The 12125-nt window shown below is 46.2% G+C and overlaps 1 non-coding gene across 1 annotated transcript; it reads left to right on the top strand.

Annotated features, from left to right (window-relative positions):
* The first annotated feature begins 11695 nt into the window (after positions 1–11695).
* Positions 11696–11769, top strand: Trnat-ugu. Its single transcript has one exon. It is a non-coding gene; the product is annotated as a tRNA-Thr (tRNA).
* Positions 11770–12125: the final 356 nt, after the last annotated feature.

Genomic DNA, 12125 nt, shown 5'->3' with positions numbered 1-12125 from the left:
ATACGTTACCAAGCTGTCTTCTTAACTGCAAGGACACGATCTGGCGTACCGGAAGCGATGGCTAGTTGCTTCGACGTCCCGTCGTGGTGATGATAATGTCGCGAGTATAGCCCGAAACAAATTATCCTGGTCTGGTTCTTCCAGACGAAAGACTTCCTATCAATACAAATGCGCCTCTGAGGGAGACGAAGAAGGCTCGCCACACAATCACTGACGGTACAGTGACTGATTTTAACAAGCGAAGTCACACAGTAACTCTGATACAGTCAACTTTAGCCAAAACTACTCAAGACGAACAACATAGGCCGATTGTACGCAGAACGCTCAATTGCCAACTGTACTCAGAGAGTTACGTTGAAGTCGTAACTTCAGCAACTTCGTCAAACAGTTACAATTAAATGAAAGTATATTAGACAGCCAACGGAAGGCAGGCTGGCCAGATCAGCGAGAGCTCAGTCTTGTAACCTACTCCGACCGAAAGGCGAAAGCTGACCCTCTCACCAACCAAACACAGAACATTCCCGCCCCCACAACAGTCGCCGTGGTTAAATGTTCCAATCAGCAACCCGAAAACCGGCGGAAAATTCCACTCTATTGCTGAAGCACTACCATTCCACCAATGGAAATCCTTGGCGCCAATTTCTGCGCCGATTTTGCTACGACTCGGAGCTATGCCCTGAGCAAGCCAATCACAGTTACGATTTTGCAGAAAACGCGGGAATTTGCCTGCCAAGACTGCCTGGGAACCCAAGTCATTCCCACGCCTCACTGGTAGCCCGCCAGAAAGTGTTTTCACTACGTTTCTGCGAAGTAACGGAATCTCTAGCCCAGCCGCTCCGTCAGGCCCCTGCGGGCATGGTGCTCCCCGCTCTTATGACAATGTCGGCGTCTGGAAAGAATCCACTCGACTCCCTCACACCCGTCGGCTTAACCCTTTCAAGATCAGCATTGCCCGCCTGTCACCGGACCACCCGGGTGACGAGAGACGCTGCGTGGGAAGTCTGCGTGTGGATGAATAGCGACTTTTCACTGCATGCAATTAGAGAGGAAAACCGAATTACTCAGAGTAAGATAGAAATATGAGAGGGGGCTCATGCCACCTCTCAGATTCACATCAGGACTCTGTGCAGAACAGTCCAACACAAGGATGTTATTATCGTGTAACCACTCCGCCACAGGCCGTGCATTATGAACAGGTGCTCGATTGTGTTGGAAGATGCAATCGCCATCCCCAAATGGCTCCTCAACAGCGGGAAGCAAGATGGCGCTTAAAACATCAGTGTAGGCCTGTGCTATGATAGTGAGACGCAAAACAACAAGGGGTTCATGCCCCCTCCATGAAAACACGACCACACCATAACACCACTGCCCCCGAATTTTACTGTTGGCGCTACACACAGTGCCAGATGACGCTCACCGGGCATTCGCCATACCCACACCATGCCATCGGTTTGCCATATTGTGCGCCGTGATCCGCCACTCCACACCACATTTTTCCACTGTTCAATCGTCCAGTGTTTACGTTCCTTGCACCAAGCAAGGAGTCGTTTGGCATTTACCGGCGTGATGTGTGGTGTATGAGCACACGCTCGACCATGAAATCCAAGTCTCCTCAGCTCCCACCTAACTGTCGAATTACTAGCAGTGGATCATGATGCAGTTTTCAATTCCTGTCTGACGGTCTGGACGGAAGTCTGCCTATCACACATTACGACCCTCTCCAACTGTCGGCGATCTCCGTCAGTCAACAGACAAGGTCGGCCTGTACGCTTTTGTGCTGTACGTGCCCCTTTACGTTTCCTCTTGACTATCACATCGGAAACACTAGGCCTGTTTGGGAGTGTGGAAATTTCGAGTACAGACGTATGACACAAGTGACACCCAATCATCTAACCACGTTCGAAGTCCTTGAGTTCCTCGGAACGCCCCATTCTGCTCTCTCACGATGTCTAGTGACTACTGAGGTCGCTGATAATGGAGTACCTGGCAGTATGTGGCAGTACATTGCACCTAATATGAAAAACGTATGTTTTTGGCGTTGTCCGGATACTTTTGATCACATAGTGTACTAACGACTCGGTGAAATTGAATGAAAGTACGGGAGCATGTTGCCAGAGGTTTTCAAGCCGTGCACAGAAAGCTGGTTGTCACACGGAGTGAGGTCCATTTTGTTGTGTACGATTTCGTACACAACGGTAAGGTACGCTACAGAGTCGTACGGTACTGTTGTCTTAGGAAACCCGCACAGGAGGAGAAATGGTTAGTGAACAACTTAAGACAGTAAACTGAAGATTTACTTAACTTGCGTTTCTGCAAGCATATGAAGAGTCATTACAAATGACACAGCGAGAGGTAGAGTCCAGCTGTTACAATGTCAACAAGGATGAGATTCGCTAAAGTAGGCACAATCTATGGTGTCGTAGTGAAGAAGCTGTGGGTGCAAGTGCGTCACGTGGCTGTAGTGCAGAGCTCCCGGAGGTGTCGCTCAACAGGCGTGCACCATTGGGTCCACCGGATCCCGAGCGACCACTATTGCCATCTGACGAAAACTTGACATTCTGTTACATATCTTGACATGCCAAGAGGTGGTACTAATACATGATACCACAAACTTGACTGCGGGACCAAATGGGGCTGGGACCAAATTGGGCTGGGACCAAATTGGACTGGGACCAAATTGGGCTGAGACCAAATGGGGCTGGGACCAAATGGGGCTGGGACCAAATTGGGCTGGGACCAAATTGGGCTGAGACCAAATTGGGCTGAGACCAAATGGGGCTGGGGACCAAATTGGGCTGGGACCAAATTGGGCTGAGACCAAATGGGGCTGCGCTCACAATGCAGAAGTGCGAGCTAACATCCCAAAGATGTTTGGGCTCACATGCAGTTCCTCTTCATCGAAATGTCTTGGCTCAAACTTGTCTAGGTGTTCAACCACTCGTGTCGCATTACACACCCTAAATTAGACACTTGTGACCCTTTGGTTAAATTGTCTGGCTGATGGCAAGTTTGCGAAATATAAAATTAACATAACATATAATAACAGTAATAATAATGTTGGGAACTAAATTAACGATCCGTAAATGATGTAGGTCACATAGTTGAGATTTGGTTTGAATATTGTTTATTCAGCAAGCAAACTAATAGCAAAAGTGGTCGTACTTAGAGGTACTGGTACACTCGAGCGCATATCCATTTGACACAGTTCGGTCATTCACAATCTCGTCGCGAAATACAAGTTATCTACGCGGAAAGTAAGAGTTCACACCAGGCACGCGGCTGCTCACCGCTCAGAAACTAAGTCACACGATACCACACAACGCGAAAATCTCTAAGTCGTTTCACTCCTGCTTGCCTAAAGACCGAATGTCCGCTTTCGCGTCTCAATCCGAACTGTACCCTTTGGTGTCTCCAGCCGAACTGTCCGCTTTCGCGTCTGCAACAGCACTGCCTTTGTCCGTCCCCGGTAGCGTTTTCACGCGCGCCGAATAACTTCGCTCAACCTACTGGGGCAGTTCCCTTTCCTGAGGCCGTCATCTGAATGGCTACAGCTTATTCTAAATTATTTTACGTATTAACGTATTTAAATAATCAAAGCTTGACCACTTTCACGTTCTAAATAAAGTAAAAATAATACCCATTACCTAATAGACGTTAAATTCTTTTACATACAGCCAATACAACTTCCTTCTTAACTTTGAATGTCACGGCCGGTAGCCTTGTACCAATGTGCTTTCTGATAAGTAAATAAAAAACAAAAGTAATTATTATGCACTAAACTTTACAACAAATATTCTATTACCTAATGATTCAATAAGGCGTCATGCAGTCATCGTTCAACGTGATTTGTGTGGAGGAAATGATGATCTCATGCTTAATTGAAAATACTGATAATTTAAGATTATATCTTTTAAACAAATAAAGTTACAGAGTTGATATTTACAATGTTTGTCATTTTAATGATGCGATCCTTATGATCGGCCAAAGCGTTCAGATTTTAGCATTCAGGTCTTATTTACAAAACTTGTTAATCTCATTTTAACAGTAAATCGTAAACTATTATAGATATGATCAATATTCAAGTTTTATTGGGATCGCCATGAAAATTTATGAAGGATGGTTAATTAAAGTAACTGTGGCTTAACTCGCTGAATTACTACAGAATTAAATAGTTTCCATAAACGTTTCCCTTTACGGCCAATCTTAGATCCGCCATAATTAACACTGATACACTTCCCTGGCCAGAAACGCCTTCTACGGGGTTTCCCTATGATGGAGGTACTTGTCTGTCTCACTCGCACACTACCGAGCTTAGGCTTAAATAGACAGTAGTTTCCCCATCTCGTGGTGAATCTGCACCCTTTGTGGCACACGGTCGTCGACAACAGGATTCGTTTCACAATTCCTGAAGACTGACTCTTTCGGCCATATACTTAAATGAGAGGGACGTCCATTGACATAACAACTGTGGCAAAGGGTGGACGGCATCTCGGTAACGCCGAAGTTCGTCGGCTATTCGCGTGCTGCTGTCGTTACATTTTGGAAAAGTGGCTGGAGGTCTTTGGAAACACGAGTAGGTGACAAGGCGTTGGATGTTGACGCCTCTTCATAGAATGAGAAAATTGCCTGCTATAGAGGCTGGACGAAAACTCTCGTTCCTGATTTCTACAGCTTCTAGACGGGAATGAGTGCATCATATTTTGAATAGGAACCCATGAACGGAAACGTCATCCAGCGACGCCAGAGGCCGTCAAAGCTATAGGCGCCGGCGCCAGGGTAATTGCGTGATGATGTTACAAACTATCAAGGATGATGATGCAGGATAAATGTATCAATTTGAGGTAAGGGAACCCTGTACCGCAAAGTATAAGTTAAAACCGTTCTGATATCCCTGACAGTTGAATACACGTACCGCTACTATTGTTGTTAAAACTGGAGGGTAGGCAACTTTCAGAGGTGTTAGTATGGACCTAAAAAAGGAAAAAATATCCAGTAAAAATGGGCTGTAAAGCGCATACCTTAAGAACTATGATGTGTTTCATACTAGCGAAGATCAACAAGTGCTCATAGCTCCCCAGGTATGCATTTTACAGCCTATGTTTACCGGAGTTTTTTTCCTTTTTTAGGTCTATACTACCACCTCTGAAAGTTGCCTACCCTACAATCTTAGTAACAGCATTACCAGTACATGTATTCCACTGACAGAAGTATCAGAATGGTTTTCGCTTATAACTTGTTCCTTTTTCGATACAGGGACCCTCACCTCAAATTGACACATTTATCCTGTCCCATCGTCACGAAATCGCCCTGTATATACACTCCTAGAAATTGAAATAAGAACACCGTGAATTCATTGTCCCAGGAAGGGGAAACTTTATTGACACATTCCTGGGGTCAGATACATCACATGATCACACTGACAGAACCACAGGCACATAGACACAGGCAACAGAGCATGCACAATGTCGGCACTAGTACAGTGTATATCCACCTTTCGCAGCAATGCAGGCTGCTATTCTCCCATGGAGACGATCGTAGAGATGCTGGATGTAGTCCTGTGGAACAGCTTGCCATGCCATTTCCACCTGGCGCCTCAGTTGGACCAGCGTTCGTGCTGGACGTGCAGACCGCGTGAGACGACGCTTCATCCAGTCCCAAACATGCTCAATGGGGGACAGATCCGGAGATCTTGCTGGCCAGGGTAGTTGACTTACATCTTCTAGAGCACGTTGGGTGGCACGGGATACATGCGGACGTGCATTGTCCTGTTGGAACAGCAAGTTCCCTTGCCGGTCTAGGAATGGTAGAACGATGGGTTCGATGACGGTTTGGATGTATCGTGCACTATTCAGTGTCCCCTCGACGATCACCAGTGGTGTACGGCCAGTGTAGAGATCGCTCCCCACACCATGATGCCGGGTGTTGGCCCTGTGTGCCTCGGTCGTATGCAGTCCTGATTGTGGCGCTCACCTGCACGGCGCCAAACACGCATACGACCATCATTGGCACCAAGGCAGAAGCGACTCTCATCGCTGAAGACGACACGTCTCCATTCGTCCCTCCATTCACGCCTGTCGCGACACCACTGGAGGCGGGCTGCACAATGTTGGGGCGTGAGCGGAAGACGGCCTAACGGTGTGCGGGACCGTAGCCCAGCTTCATGGAGACGGTTGCGAATGGTCCTCGCCGATACCCCAGGAGCAACAGTGTCCCTAATTTGCTGGGAAGTGGCGGTGCGGTCCCCTACGGCACTGCGTAGGATCCTACGGTCTTGGCGTGCATCCGTGCGTCGCTGCGGTCCGGTCCCAGGTCGACGGGCACGTGCACCTTCCGCCGACCACTGGCGACAACATCGATGTACTGTGGAGACCTCACGCCCCACGTGTTGAGCAATTCGGCGGTACGTCCACCCGGCCTCCCGCATGCCCACTATACGCCCTCGCTCAAAGTCCGTCAACTGCACATACGGTTCACGTCCACGCTCTCGCGGCATGCTACCAGTGTTAAAGACTGCGATGGAGCTCCGTATGCCACGGCAAACTGGCTGACACTGACGGCGGCGGTGCACAAATGCTGCGCAGCTAGCGCCATTCGATGGCCAACACCGCGGTTCCTGGTGTGTCCGCTGTGCCGTGCGTGTGATCATTGCTTGTACAGCCCTCTCGCAGTGTCCGGAGCAAGTATGATGGGTCTGACACACCGGTGTCAATGTGTTCTTTTTTCCATTTCCAGGAGTGTAGTTGCCACTAAGTTCCAATACTTGTATTATGTATTCACCCCCCCCCCCCCTCTCTACAAGGCTTAGATGTTTGTAACGGGAGTTTCCGAAAACCCTGTAAAATGCAGGATAGGCAGATGTGACGACAGACTATAGAATGCTGGTGCAGGCACGAGTGTTTAGAAGCGCACAGCACACACTGCCCAAGAAGAGGATCTTTGATTCATTCATTGCCGTGTCCAGTCAGCATTTCCAAAAAATAGCAGCTCTGATAGCTAGGTCATTTCCTTCATAATCATCTTGTATTGTACACTGTTGTCCAGGAGGGGACATACAAATAGGTGGCTTGGATCTTGTTCAGCCCCGCAGTGGCAAAAGGTGTCAGCTCTCGCTGGAAACATTCGCTTTTTCTTCAGGTGGGTCTTGCGTTGGGGGACGCCCACTTAAGCGGTTGAGGGACCTCCATACAGGGTATTGTAAGTTTGCGCCAGGAGCTAGTTCTTCTTTTGGTGAGTCATCTACGGGCAGTGAGCTCTTCAATGCTGCAAGACGAATTGCCTCTGGTGCTCCCTCCAGTGGCGCAGTCCTAGCCAGGAAACTCTTGCGGGATTTAAGGAGGAATCTTGCTGCCTGATGACCATACAGAGGATGTCGGCGGTCATTCTCCTGCTTCGTTCTCTCACTGTCGGCAGCTGTGGCCCTCTGGATGTTGGGTGGGGCTATTCCCACAATCGGAAACAATTTCAAATGTTTTTTATTCCAGTCTTTGATCACAATATCAATTCTTTTGACGATGACCGGTTTCAGTCAGTGATGATCATCCTCAGATCTTTTCTACACCATATCCTAAAGTGATAAGGCCATTTAACATTTTGAATGTTCGGATAATAAGTTGCCGCCTCTTTATCTAAGAATAGATGATCAATGCAGCTAGCCGCTATCTCTCTGTAATGTCTTGTCCGTATAGACGTGTATCTGTTGTCTGTAAGATCCCTTCACCTTCACACATAAGTCTATACAGTAAAGTAAGGCCCTCCCAGTTCTTGGCTGATCCGTGATAAGACAGGCGAAAAATTAGACTAATGGAGGATTATTAGTATTATCTCTACTTTCATTCACTCTCTCTCTATTTCTCTCCTTTATCTATGTACAGTTTTTAATATAAGATTTCATTACGTGTATAGTGGTAAAAAAATCAGCCAAATAGAATCTTTGGTGGAGTCCTTCGTCTTGGTAATCAGCGGCTGGCTTGCTATGAGAGATCTTTACATTTATTATTATTGTTAAACACTGCAGTCAGTCTGGAGAATCAATCGTTTGGACAATTTGTTCCTTTTACGAAAGGTCGCGAATTCCAGATGTGTACGAAGCCTTTTTGGACGATTTAACACAGACTCTCTTCGACAAAGCTGAAACTTCCCCACTAATTACAGGGCCAACGTGATCAACAAATGATTCAGAAAAAACTCATTCGTTCATTCACTCCAGAACAAAAAAGTCACAAACCTTATTTATGGAGGAAATCGTGCATTAAATCCATCTCCATTACATGTCCAGATATCCGGTGATTCCACACCTTAATTATTTTCCTTTTACAATCTCTTTCTCTTCAAAACAAACCGCTAGCGGCACAAATGTTAATTGGCTCGCTTTAGCGAGAATAAAAGCAGAATATGTATCTCTCAGAAACACGTCAATCCCTCAACAGATACTCCAGAAGCTGTCCTAGTTACCACTCTAACAACCACGGATAATGCATATATGCATCTCTGTTATTTCAAAGAATAAACGCACTAAAATACTTTGGCGTCGACGAGCTGTCGCCGCATATATTACGAGAAAATCAGATCAGATTTTTCCAAAGTGAATGAATCTGGATGGTTTGATTGAAAATGATTAATTGGTGCGTGGTAGAGGGTATTTGCTGTGGGGACATTACAGCCGTAATGGCATCGTCAAAACACGTAAAATAATCAGCACAGCATTGTCACATAGATCTAAAATAAGGTGTAGAATAGGCCACATCGTCCACACAAGTTGGCTTCAAGCAACCTGAGATGATCCTCGCAGTATCGATGACAGCAATATCGACTTGCTTGGCATGAGCTGAAGCTTTCCACACAGGAGTAGCATACTCAGCGGCTGATACACAAAGCGCAAGTGCAGAAATCCTTAGGAGGTGCGGATTGGCTCCCCAGCTGCTGCCTATCAGCTTCTTAAGTAGTCCATTGTGAGCAATGACTTTCTGTTTCACGTTTAGACATTGCTGCCATTGCGTTATGAAGATGAATAAGTTGGATGTGGCGCCACCTTGCTCGGTGTGAATGTTGTTCAACATTTGCAGAAATTGTAATTGCCATGGTGAAAGAAAGACAGTCTAATGCTTGAAGAAACAAATACCTGATTAGAAATGTCGTGTTTCAGTCAAGATTTATAATAAAATGGTAAAACTTCTTTGGACTAAAACATTTGATAGTATAATTCCGTATTTATTGCAACTACTCCAAATAAAAATCTGTGATTTTAATTGACTCTTTTCTTCATGTATAGCCATCTTATACGTTCCATCTCTTCCAATACTCATGTATATTTTCATTTTAAGATATATTTTCTGTTTTAAGTGGCAGTGTCTCGGTAATTTATTGTATTTAAGCTTATATGACACTCTGTAGGAGCATGCTGCCAGAAGTCTAACAACAAAATTAGTTAATGACCGACAAAATTAAATGTGGACTCGATCGAAAAAGATTGACACTAATATACTTTTCTCTTCGATTTTTCCCAATCACCGTATTTTTTTAATCTTTGACGTAGGAATTGTATTACTTCTACCAATCGTAATTATTCTTTTTGGTCCTGGTGGTCCAAACAGAATAATTACGATTGGTAGAAGTAATGCAATTCCTACGTCAAATATTAAGAAAAATACGGCGATTAGATACTGATAAAATACTCATAAAAGAGCAGTCCGGCTTCCGACGGGGAAGATCTTGCTGTGGACAGATCCTTAATTTGACTCAGCATATTGAGGATGGGTATGAGAGATGCGAAATAACAGGTGTGGCTTTCATCAACCTCACGGCGGCTTGTGAAGCTGTTAACCACAAAAAGCTGCTTAGAAAAGTAAGCTACAAAGGATTACCGACTAACTCGGCTCCTTCAGTGTATGCTGCAAAACAGGAGATACTTCGTCTCCCACCAAGACAAGAAGAGTCGATGCAGAATGCTGAAAAATGGTCTCTCCCAGGGAAGTGTGCTGTCTCCGCTGTTATATAATATCTACACAAATGACCACCCAATTAACTCTTCAACTAAGGCACTCACATACGCCGATCATACAGCAGTCGGTGGCCAAGTTGAGACCTTTGAGGAAGTAGAGGTGAAACTGACAACAGCTTTTGAAATTTTGCCCAACTGAAACCAAACCCTGGAAAGACCCGAGTCTGTACATTCCATCTTAGAAATAGGGAAGCCAAAAGAAAAGGAGAACAACTACTCCACTGCGAAACTCCTAAATACCTTGGGGTGAAGATGGACCGTTCCCTCACATTCAAAGCCCACTGTGAAGAAACGAGCCTCAAAGTAAAAGCGCGGAACAACATCATCCGCAAACTTACCGGGACAACGTGGGGTGCCGCCCGCATCTCGTGGTCGTGCGGTAGCGTTCTCGCTTCCCACGCCCGGGTTCCCGGGTTCGATTCCCGGCGGGGTCAGGGATTTTCTCCGCCTCGTGATGGCTGGGTGTTGTGTGATGTCCTTAGGTTAGTTAGGTTTAAGTAGTTCTAGGGGACTGATGACCATAGATGTTAAGTCCCATAGTGCTCAGAGCCATTTGAACCATTTTTGACAACATGGGGTGCCCAGCCAAAAGTGCTTATAACATCTGCCTTGGAACTATGTTTCTCCGCCGAAGAATACGCAGCACCCCTCTGGAAAAACTCTGCACATGCTAAACACGTAGATACAGCCCTAAACGAGACAGGACGCATTGTTACAGGCTGCTTAGGACCTACTCCTGTCAATAAGCTGTACAAAATTATGGGTATAGCACCGCCACGCAATCGAAGGCAAGCTGCCACAAAAGTTGAGAAGAAAAAACAAGAAATCGACCTTAGACGTCCTTTGTTCGGACATGACCCTCAACAGCCAAGACTGAGGTCAAGAAAAAGCTTCCTACAGAAAACTATGGCAATTCGTTCATCTCCCAGAACTCGCAGAGAGGAATTTTGGCGAGACTCCCTAGCTGAAGACAATCACATAACGATCAAGGAGTAAATAGCCCTAGGTTCACACCTGTCATACGTGACCTGGAAGACTTTGAACAGACTGCGAGTTGGAGTGTCGAGGTGCAAAGCCAACCTCAGCAAGTGGGGCTTCAGTAACGAGGAGGAAACTTGTCAGTGTGGTGACGTACAGGACGAACAGCACCTGCAAGTCTGTAGGAACCTACCGGCTGCATGCACCATCTGTGGTCTTGCTGCAGCCAGCGAAACTGCTGTGATAACCGCACGAATACTGGACCAGTCAAAAAATATAATCATCTTGCTGCTTGTTTATCTGCTGCTTGTTTGTATGCATTATTGAATCTGTGTCATAAATACTACTGTACATATTTAATTTTGCAAATTTGTTATGTGATTCAATACTTGTTAGTTTTTGTAATTATTTTATGTCCTGGAATCGAAAAAAATCGTAATTATTATAAAAACGTCAGACATTATAATCTGAACAGTGTCAACAATAATTCGGACATGTCCGAAAGAACAGATACCATCTTAGTAAATATATAGTTTAGGCTCACCGGCCAATTGACCATCTTCTTCTTCTTCTGTGCGAATGCACAAACAGTGCCCGAACTCTTACGGGAATCGGCAACGAGCGGGGGCACTACGAATGTAGTGCGGGACAGTACGTTGAGAATGTGGGTTTCGCGGGAGGCGTGCCAGAGATAAATCCCTGCAGTCGCGCTGTCCTGTGTCCTCGGTGGCTCAGATGGATAGAGCGTCTGCCATGTAAGCAGGAGATCCCGGGTTCGAGTCCCGGTCGGGGCCCACATTTTCATCTGTCCCCGTTGACGTATGTCAACGCCTGTAAGCAGCTAAGGGTGTTCATTTCATTGTAATAATTTACACAAATTTTACGGTGAAGAAAAAAGTGGTCCAACTCTCCCGGACTTACTCTACATATTGGATTGCATGGTGGCTGGATACTGTACTGAACTCTCCAACGCAGGACATTAGGTACGGCGCGAAGCGCATCCCTGCTGCACTGGAGAGAGAGCCTCGGTTGACCCACGTAAAGACCTCCAGCGGAGCGTGGTTCCAGTGGCTGACCACACCGGTGTCGACGAACTGCGGAGCTCATCCGCGGGGTCGATCGTGTCTCCAGACTTCACGAAGTCCCTGGC

Source organism: Schistocerca piceifrons, chromosome 9 (genome assembly GCF_021461385.2).
Source record: "Schistocerca piceifrons isolate TAMUIC-IGC-003096 chromosome 9, iqSchPice1.1, whole genome shotgun sequence".
Lineage (NCBI taxonomy): Eukaryota > Metazoa > Arthropoda > Insecta > Orthoptera > Acrididae > Schistocerca > Schistocerca piceifrons.
Note: the sequence above shows the minus strand (reverse complement) of the source record. Positions and strands in the feature narration are given on the sequence as shown.